Genomic DNA, 10,489 nt, shown 5'->3' with positions numbered 1-10,489 from the left:
CTCAGAAATCTGCCTGCCTCTGCCTCCCAAGTGTTGGGATTAAAGGCGTGCGCCACCACCGCCCAGCAAATCTTTACTTTTTAATGTTTACTAGAGCTATTCATTTCCTTTTATGTGTGTTTTGCCTGCACATATGTCTGTGTAGCATGTGCATGCTTGGTGCCCACAGAGGTCATAAGAGGGTATCAGATGCCTGGGAGCTGGAGATTCCATGTGGTTGCTGGGAACCAAACCCAGGTCTTTGCAAGAATAGCAACTACCCTTAACCACTGAGCAATCTCTCCACCTATGTCCCTAAAATTCTCCTGAGCACATAGACATCTAACTAAAGATGTATCTTCTAGCTTCCTTTGCAATTAGTTATGGTCGTTTAATTTTGACCAATAAGATGGAAGCATAAATGTCACTCATTGGACTCTTCTTGTACAGTTCAATGAAATTAGAGAGTATGGTACATTAAATGTGCATTTTACAAATATTAAATTAGTGAATTCACATAAGCCACTTCAGTGCCAGGCACTTAGGAAATCACCAGTAATGAGTGTGTTGTTTTATTATTGTTAACAAGGTTTTTTATTAAATTATGTTCAGGTGCTGAAATAATTCCCTAGATAGGAACAACTCTGCTTGAGGTGATTAAAATGTAACCCAAGAACTTGGTTAAAAGAGTGTTTAAAAACTCCATCTCCAGCTGGGAGTGGTGGTGCACACCTTTAACCCCAGCACTGGGGTGCAGCAGCAGGCCAGTCTCTAGGACATTGAGGCCAATCTGGTCTACACAGAGAGACCTTCCAAAGCAAATGGATGCCCTCCATCTCCAGGCATGGAAACTGGAGAATATTCTTTCATGTTCACAAGAGACATTGTGGTGATCTAAATAAAAATGGTCCCCATAGCCTCATATATTTGAATGCTTGGATCCCAGTTGGTGGAACTGTTTGGGAAGGATTAGGGGCATGTGCTTGTGTCACAGGAGGTGGGTTTCAAAAGCCCACACCATTTGCAGTTAGCTCTCTTTCTACCTCTTACTGGTGGATCAGATGTTATCTCTCAGCTACACGAGCCCCTGTCCCATTTCCAAGATCATGACTGCCTATCTGCTGACATGCTCCCAACTATGATGGTCATGGACTCTAAACCTTTAAAACTGGATGTCTCCAATAGACTCTTTCTTCTGTAAGTCACCTTGGTCATGTTGCATCATCACAGCAATAAAAAGGTAACTAAGGAATGTGTGTGTGTGTGTGTGTGTGTGTGTGTATACACATCCCTTAGTTACCTTTATATACCTTTATACCATATATATATATATATATATATATATATATATATATATATTCCATATGCATAAATGGTCACCAACTCATTGCCCCTCCAAAAATGGAGAAATGGCTTATTTACATGTAAATGATACCTGGTTACATTAACATAAAACAGTGTGTTTTAGAAGAATAGCCTTATGCACATTTTAAAAATATATTTAATAACACTGTACATATATACTTACCACTACGTAAGCTTTCTGAAACATAGACAGCTGTGCTCAGCAATCCCAGAACAGACACTATCTCTGAAGAAGAAAAGTAAAGCAAAGGAAGATGAGATCAAAGCTCTAACTATTGTATTTTATTCTAAACCTTAGAAACCATGAAGCGGGTGGATCTCCAAGTTCAAGTCCAGCCTGTTCTACAGAGTGAGTTCCAGGACAGCTAGGGCTACACAGAGAAACCTTGTCTCAAAAATACAAGAACAAAGACAAATGAACAACTCAAAACCAGTGAGAAGAGACACCTAATTGTCATTTAATTTAGGTAGAGAATACACAGAAGGCAGTTATAGCATTTTTTTCTATGTGTTTAATTTTCTGACCTATAGCATTAGGATGTTAACATTAATTTACATCTTCATCTTAATTGCTTAGTAAAATTCAGATGACTTCTAACCTAGATGCCTTGCTGGAATCTTCTGGAACTATCAGACTTTGGGTTCCAATTGCAGCTTGTACAGTTAAGCCCCCTTTTGTGGCCCTCATTCTTACAATTCGGGAATAAACTGCTAGATCCTCCATTACAATGACTGGTGCTAAAATTGCTGTTAGGATGTGTGGAATACAGTCCTATAAATGGTGGCGCTAACTCTTGCATTTCCCATTAAATGCTAATGATCTGTGATAGTGCTTGCCAAATTTTTAAAAAGAGGAAAGATTATGAAGAAAGGTTCACTCATGAGAGACTATCCCTGAAATACCTACTTCTGAGTCTGCAGGGCTGCCATAGAAGATGCTTACTGAGAACTGGATAGCTTGATTGATAGCCTGTTGCAGTTTGGAGGCCTTTGAGTCTGAGCTTAAAGTATGTGTCAGTAAAGTTCTTGAGAAGTGCTCTCTGGGTTGCTGAGGGCTGGCTTCTCACTGCAGCTTTGTATGGCTCAAAGGAAGAAGGAGATGTGATCTCTCTCTCTCTCTCTCTCTCTCTCTCTCTCTTTCTTTCTTTCTTTTTTATACTAATTTCATTTCTGTGAAGAGACACCATGACCACAGCAACTCTTACAAAGGACATCATTTAATTGGGGCTGGCTTACAGGTTCAGAGGTTCAGTCCATTATCATTATGGGAGGAGCACGGCAGCGTCCAGGCAGGTACAGCACTGGAAAAGTTGACAGTTCTGCCTCTTGTTCCAAAGGCAGCTAGGAGAAGACTAACTTCCAGGAAGCTAGGGAAAAAACCCACCTCCACAGTGACACACTTCCTCCAACAAGGCCACACCTACTCCAACAAGGCCACACCTCCTAGTAACGCCACTCCCTGGGCCAAGCATATTCAAACCACCACACTAATCCATTGGAAAGACCTGATCCATGACTTGGTCTAGCAGAAATTACTTCCCAAAGGCCCTGCCTCCAAATACTATTGCAGTGGGAACTAGGACTTCAACACACGAATTTGGGGTCCAAAGGACATAAACATACAGTCTATACAGTCTATAACGCCAGCTGAAGCTTAATGCGCTTTGAAGATTTGTATTAGATGAGCAGGCAAGGTTGGAGCAACGGAGAATCCTACTTGCAGTCAGAAACATCATAGGATGGAGGAGGCTGGGGGTACAAAAGTCAATGTTTCCTTTAATTGACATATTTCTATAATCTCTTCATATACGTGCATGCCAGAAGAAATGAATGATTTTCAACCCTAGGTAACTTATAACTCTCATCAGCTTGCCATTGGTGGCTCTCCTGTTAAGTTGGCACAGGGATATCTGCAGTTGATTAGTTAAGGTAGTGATCTATTCACAGTTCTGTAAGAGTTCATATATCTTTTATGCACAAGCCATGCCAAGGTTTTAATTATTGGGGGCTGGAGGGTCCTATGATGCATCTACTTCCTAAGGTTAAAAGAGAGGGGGTGGGGCTTGCTTGAGCTACCTATTCACAAGCATGAACTGGGAAGAAAGAAAGGGGGTGGGGCTTGCTTGAGCTACCTATTCACAAGCATGAACTGTGAAGAATGTGACTCGGATAAATTTTTGTGAAGGTCAATTTAATCACACCGTCAGTTCTTCCAACTGTGCACACAAAGGTTGGTTATGTTAACACAGCCAAGTAATTAGTTATTGACAGAGCAAAGGGTGCATAATCATTTATTACCTGAATGTAATCTAGATGTCTGTCTGTGCTGATGAAGAGCATCAGTCAGATACAAAGGGAGAGCTGACTCATTTATTCCAGGCTTTGTGGAAGGCTCTTCTTGGTTTCCATCCCTAAGCCAAACAAACATAAAACAGTTTTAAACATTGTTATCGTGACAGAAAAATGTGTCTACTTTCCCCATTCAGAACTTGAAGCTCTTGGGTTTGGAAGATGAATTCTTGAGCCTCTCAAAGAAAACTTGAGAAGCTTTCCTGGCTTGCTGAGAGCCAATCAAATGCTAGATTCCAGCCAGTGACTCACCATATTAGTTCTCTGGCAACAAACTGACATTTCTTGCCTGTGTTCTCTAGCGTTCTATAATTTTATTCTTAGGAGGCCATGGCAATTTCTCCTAACTGAGACCTCACTCTTGGTAAAAACGGGGTGATAATTATACAAGGGCTCATTAACAAAAGCCTCACAGGCCAAATGGACAACTCTCTAATTAATGTCTGGGTTCTGGTTTTATGCAGTGATGGGTTTCATTCTTCCTCTACAGTTTCAAAAAAGATGGTTTTGCAAAGGTTATGACAAAGGCTATTTCAAAACTGGCCAATAGAAAGTGCTCTGAAGCACAGAGAGGAAGGCCCGGTTTGGGCAACGCATGGTGAACCCTTAGAAAGTTTTAATTTCTGTTTCTGGGCTACCCTGTCAGTTCCCCAGAATCTTTTAGTCCCTAGAGGCTGACTCTGTTTGGAACTGCTATTCCATCTATTCTTATTACTAGAAAACACACTCTGAATTATGTGTGGTCATGTGAAAACACAAACATCTTTACAAGAGTCTTTCCTTTGGGCTGCCTGGATGATGCAATTTGAGGTTTCATAGGCTTAAAAAAAATAAATACTTCTGAAAGTCATGATGCATCATATTTGAGTCATAACTCGACAAATCATAGAAGAAATGCAAGGGCCCATGGAGATTTGGGGAGGAAATGTTAATATCCACCAGTAATGCCAGAATGTAAACAAGAGTGGCTGAGGAAGTATTTGTCTCCCATCAAGTTAAAAATTTCAATAACTTTTTTTTTTTTTAGGGGAAGGGCATGCATGTATCACAGCACATGTATGGAGGTCGAGGGACAACTCTGAGGAGCCGGTTCTGTCTTTCCACCACGTGGATATGTTGGGAACAAGCAAAAGAAGAAACGGACTCTAAGTGCTACCATTAAGTTTTCAGACTCCATTAAATCATAGGTAGAAATTAAATTCAAGTTCCCAGGCCCTAGGGGAGCTGGGGACTTCCCAATAGCTGAACGGCTTCTGTTGTAAACAGTTATCTGAGTCCAGACATCTCAGGGACAACTTGTAAGGACACAGTTGTCTGAGTCCAGACATCTCAAGGACACCTTGTCCATCTTGCTGGCAGGGTTAAACAAGTTCATGTTCCCAGGAATGAACTCCTATCCCACTTCTTAGTTGTCTGTTAACCAGTAGAGAATATAGATATTACTGTTATCTGAACCAAGGTGCATAAGTTATAAAAATACATAACCTATTTCCTGTTATGTGATAGTTAACTACATGCAGCTGACCCGCTCCTTTGTCCCCTTATCACTTTGAGCTCCAGACGCTGTCTAGGAGAATGAATTAAGGACCTTGAAGGTGCCCTGGATACAGCTCAGTCTCTAAGGGGTACCCCCATAAAGTCAAAACACGGTTGGATAACACTGCAGCTGCTCTCCCCCACCCCCGCTTTGTGTTCCCAGCCTTTAAAAATGTACAGTCACCCTATGGGGATACAGTTCAGAACCCAAACTAACTGCTTTCCTGAGAGCTCAGAAAATAAAGCTTTCATTTTTAAGCTTCTGTATCTGAAGTGAGTTTTCTCAGCGTCCATCCCAAACCCAACAGGTACAGGGGTCAAACATCAGTCATCAAGCTCGGCAGCAAGTACCCATTGAGCCATCTCAGCAACTGACTTGCCGAAATTAGAGAAGTTTTCCATAGGAGAAACTGGAGGAGGGGAAACATGCATCAATGTATATTGTATGAAAAAAAAAAAAAACGTGTTTTCAGTTAAAGAAAGAAAGGAAAGAAGGAAGGAAGGAAGGAAGGAAAGAAAGAAAGAAAGAAAGAAAGAAAGAAAGAAAGAAAGAAAGAAAGAAAGGAAGGTGTCTCATCTGTGAATTGCAAGCTGAGTGTGTACAGTCTCTCTACTTTAGCCACACCCTGGATTCTATAATGCACATGATGTAATTATGTCCAGGAGGCATTAGGGAGAAGCATTGGGTGTGGACCGGGCAGTTCCTTCCTGGAGAGGTTTGGTATTCCATCCTCCTTCCTCACCTCGGATCCATTTGCACATCCCTTCACGCTGGAATTTTACTTGTAAAAATTTTCTCTTAGAGAAATAAAGGAGCTGGGGGGATGGTTCAGAAGTCAAGTGATGCTCTTGCTAAGGACCTGAGTTTGGGACCCAACTCTCCTGTTCTCCAGCTCACAGCTACCTGAGACTCTAGCACCAGGAGCATCTGACGCCTCTGGCCTCCAAAGGCACTGCACTCGTGTACAAACCTACAGTCAGACACACATGCGTGTGCATGATCACAAACATAACAATAAAATCTTCCAAGTGTGCATGAGCAAAAATGTAACAATAAAATCTTCCAAATATAAATAATCAGAGATGTGGGCAAAGATTTGCATTCACAGACGTTCATCTCAGAATTACACCAAAAGGAAGGTTTCATTACAGTAAAATAAGCATAATAAGAATGCTTAATGATTGGATATGCTTAGCTATGGAATATCTTACAAGCTATTACATACTTCATTTTACAGTGTCCTAGAGGTAAATTGGAAATCTTTCATGATGTGTAAGGGAAGAGCAAATACAAAATGAAAATTTGGGAAACTAAATTGTATGTATGAAAATATGTGTGTTCCCCTTGGATGATGGAATAATGGAAGATTGTGGGAGGTTTTTGTTTTGTTTTGTTTTCTTTTTTGAACTTTACAAACTTTGTAACAATGTGTTCGTCAACTGTAGCAAGCAATTAACCAATAGTTACTACAACAAAATACTTGAGGCCGAATAACTTTTTAAAATGTATTTACATTATTTATTTTTATTTCTTTATTTTGTCTGGTCTGGGATTTCACATGCACATCACACGATGCTCATGTGGGGATTAGAGGAAAACTTCAGGAGTAAGGTCTCTCCTAGGTCTACCATGTAGGTTCCAGAGATAGATCTCAGATTAATAGGCTTAGGCACAAGACAAACTCCGTAACCCACTGAGCCACTTCATAGGTCCACCCCAGCCCCTTCTCTCTGTTTGATACAGGGCCTCACTATACAGCCAGCCCAGCTGGCACTTTACTCACTGTGCAGACCTAGCTGGTGCTCCTCCCGGTGGGTGATGCTCCGGTTTCTGCTTTCCCAGTGCTGGAAGTGCCATACCCAGGTTCTACCTTTCTTGAGACAGGGTCCCACAGTATAGCCTAGGCAGGCCTTAATCTGGAGACCTTCCTGCCTCTGCCTGCCACGTGCTGGGACCATACAGATGCTGTCGCGTACGGTCACGAATCATGCTGGAACCGTGACAGAGGCCAGAGACGCACCGTGTGGATGACCTGCCGGAATGTGGGACGGAGTTAGGAAGGAGAGGATCAGCTTGTATCACACTCTGATCAGCAAAGGTGGTATTTTACTCACTTTACCTGTTTTAGCAGTCCGGCAAGAAGGGCTCGCCAGATTCGTGCATCCTTGCCTCCTGTCTTCCCCGACTGAGCCTCACACCTGCTGCTCACTCGGCCTTCCTCTGTGGTCATCTCTTCAGCCCCGCCCTCCACTGCCAGGGGTGGGGGAATAGCCTCAGAAGACAGGGCTAACGTTCATGGCCAAGTTTTCTCTTCTTGCCAGGGCAGAAAACTCTGTAAAATCTTGGGAGTTGGGAAGGGTAAAATGTTACCAAGGGAACCACTTGGTGGCAGTCCTCCCGAAACCCTCCTCTATCCTTGTGGGTCTGTGGCCCACGCCTGAGGTCCCAGCACTCAGGAGACCGAGGCCAAGGATGGAAAGTTCTAGGCCAGTCAGTGACACATAATTGATACTGTTTCCAAAAACGTGCCCAGTTCACAGTGCCATGAAGCCTGGTTTATGTGGTGCTGGAGGCAGAACCCAGAGATTTGTACGTTCGAGGCATGTACCCTATCAACTCAATCATAGCCTGAGCTCTGCTGCGGGTCTTTATTCTCTTGGCTTTACACATGGCCCCTGTGCGGCATTCTGAATCCTTTTAAAGACAGCCTTGCTAGGTAATCCATCACAATGCCCCAGCCTCAGCCTCCCTGGATTACAGGCCTCCGCTTTATCTATACCTTGACCAGTGAGCCTCCTGCTTCATCTAGGTCCAAATTACACACACAGTCCAATGGCCTCGTTCGAAGGATTTGACTTGCCGGTGCTTGTGGTCAACACTGCAGATGCACGGACCACACTCAGGGACTCAACCTTCAAGTCTTGTCACAGTTAACAGGCTGCACGCTTAGCAATGCAAGCGGCTGGTGAGCGAAAGACCAAGGACAGGCACGTGGTTCCAAGATGAACTGGGCCTCAGTAATATCACTCTATGCCACCACTGGAGTAGAATCTGAGTAAGGGGACAAACCTTAGGCGGACAAATCACCCCCTTCTGCTGTTAGGCTCACACAGCATCTTCCCCGGGGCCACTCCCTAGGTAAATTCTGACACAGGAATGTATCCCGCAGCCTTAAGGACTTTGTTTTCTCAATCCCACACGACAGAAATGATGTGGAACAGACCAGAGCGGGGGAAATTGGCAATCTCTCCCTAACATTTTTTTCTTAGTGGGGAAGTGGGAAACGAAGACAAAATAGCTGGGTATCAAACCCAGTGCCTTTTGCAGGCTAGCCTTCCTTCACTGAGGCACTGGGAACAGGACCTTAGCATCAGGACCAACCCCCTGCAAGCTACATCCCCAGCGCCTGCTGGATGGTTGATCGAATCTCACCCGTGGCTTGGGGGTAACACAGGAAAACACATTCCGTGCAAGCCCCTAAGAATGAAATCTTGGCATCGGACAACCAAGTCCAGCCGCACGGTTCAGAGGTTACAGGGGTACCCGTTATACAGACTTGTTCCGGGGGACAGGGCGAATCTTGCTCAGGGCTTCTGGGTAAGACCCCAGCAAGTATTCTGGGGATTGGCATCTGGAAGGTAACTTTTAGAAATGAACAGGCACTCGGGGACTCTGGGAAGCACTTACATTTCTGGTTTTCGGGAATCTTTATCCTGGGGCCTCGTTCTTGGCCGCTGAAAAGAGTCTTTTCTGGACCGTACGAGAGGGACATGTTTATCACCCGCCAGGCTAGAGGGCATTGGGAGGGTCAAGAGAGCACCACCAGAGGTAGTCAATTCAATCTTAGACCAGTAGTTCAAAGGCCCAAGAAAAGTTGGGTTTCTTGGGCCAGATCCCTTTCCCTCCTTTTCTCCGATTAAATACGAGAGCAGACAAAGAGGGAGAAAAGGAAAGAATGACTCTTGCCGGTCTGGTCCCCTTGCTTTTTGCAAAGGGCTTCCCCCAGGGCTGGCAGACGCAGATCTCTAGGTAGCTGGTCTCTGGGGTGCGCCTGGTAGAAGGCGTCAAAGTCGAACCGAGAGCCATGGTCTCAAGGAGCCTGAGAGCCATCCTGAGCCTGAGGCGTATGAGGAGGAGGGCAGGGATGGGTGGATGAGTGGGGATTGGGATCGACCACAGGCATCTTAGAGAGCCTGACACCGGGCTGCGCAGACCTCGGTCATCCTTGCTACTGACGGAGGATGGTACTTCCCGGGATTGATAAGCGTCATATGAGAGTGGAGGGGACCCAGCAGCTCATAGAGGGCGGTGCGGGAGTAAGTTCTCACTCGCACAAGCTCGCGGCCGAACTTTGAGGTAACCCCCAACCTGCCACAGTCTCCATAGCGGTGACAGCCAGCGGTCACCATGTTGTGCGAGGCCAAATTACTTAAGGGAAAAAAAGAAGGTTTATTTAGGTCACAATTCTGGAAGTTCGAGGGTATAACACAAGAATCAACTCAGCCCTCAGGAGGCCCTCAGGCAAATGTCATCACAGTGATGGCACAAGGTGAAAAAAAAAAAAAATCGCACGGCAAGACAGAAAGCCAGAGGAAGGGGCTCCTGGTTAGTGGACCTTCCCTCCTTACCGCTCTGAGAAGCAAGCTCCCAGCCTACATCCTCTTAGGGAACACATTGCAACCATATCCAAAACTTAGGAGTCATTTTGAACATTTATGATCTTTGCAGGTCAAAAACTGTTGCTTTTCAAAAGAAGCATATTTAGATGTTAAGAGTACAGCACAAAGATTTAGCCCTGAGTATGAGCGGCTGTTCCCTGAAGGTGTACAGGAGCTGAGTCCTGAAATCAGCCAGGAACATTTCATCGCTGAGGTGAAGGGGCCACTTCCGGCAGGCAGGAAGGGATACATACACCAAACAGGCACACTTTGGGGGGAACCGGCTTCTGTTTTGTTTGTCATATGTTGCTCCATTGGGGGGGGGGTTACCGAGAGTACTTTCCTGTACCACCCACCACACAAACAGGAAAGGGTATTGCAAATCGCCCCACCACGGTTCAAGTTCACGGCGGGATAAAAGGGACACATTCAATAGGAAGTGTGCTACCTTTTTCAAAATTTGTTCTTTTCCTTAGCCAGCTATGTGGGGTATAAAAGCATCCTGGGGTCTCTTGGTGACAGGAAAGCATGCTATCACAGAAGTCAGTAACCAGTACTCCAAAATTCTGTGTTACCAAACTATGATGTTCAGTAGGTTTGG

Source organism: Mus pahari, chromosome 9 (genome assembly GCF_900095145.1).
Source record: "Mus pahari chromosome 9, PAHARI_EIJ_v1.1, whole genome shotgun sequence".
In the NCBI taxonomy this organism is placed as follows: domain Eukaryota; kingdom Metazoa; phylum Chordata; class Mammalia; order Rodentia; family Muridae; genus Mus; species Mus pahari.
This window is presented reverse-complemented; position numbering follows the sequence as displayed.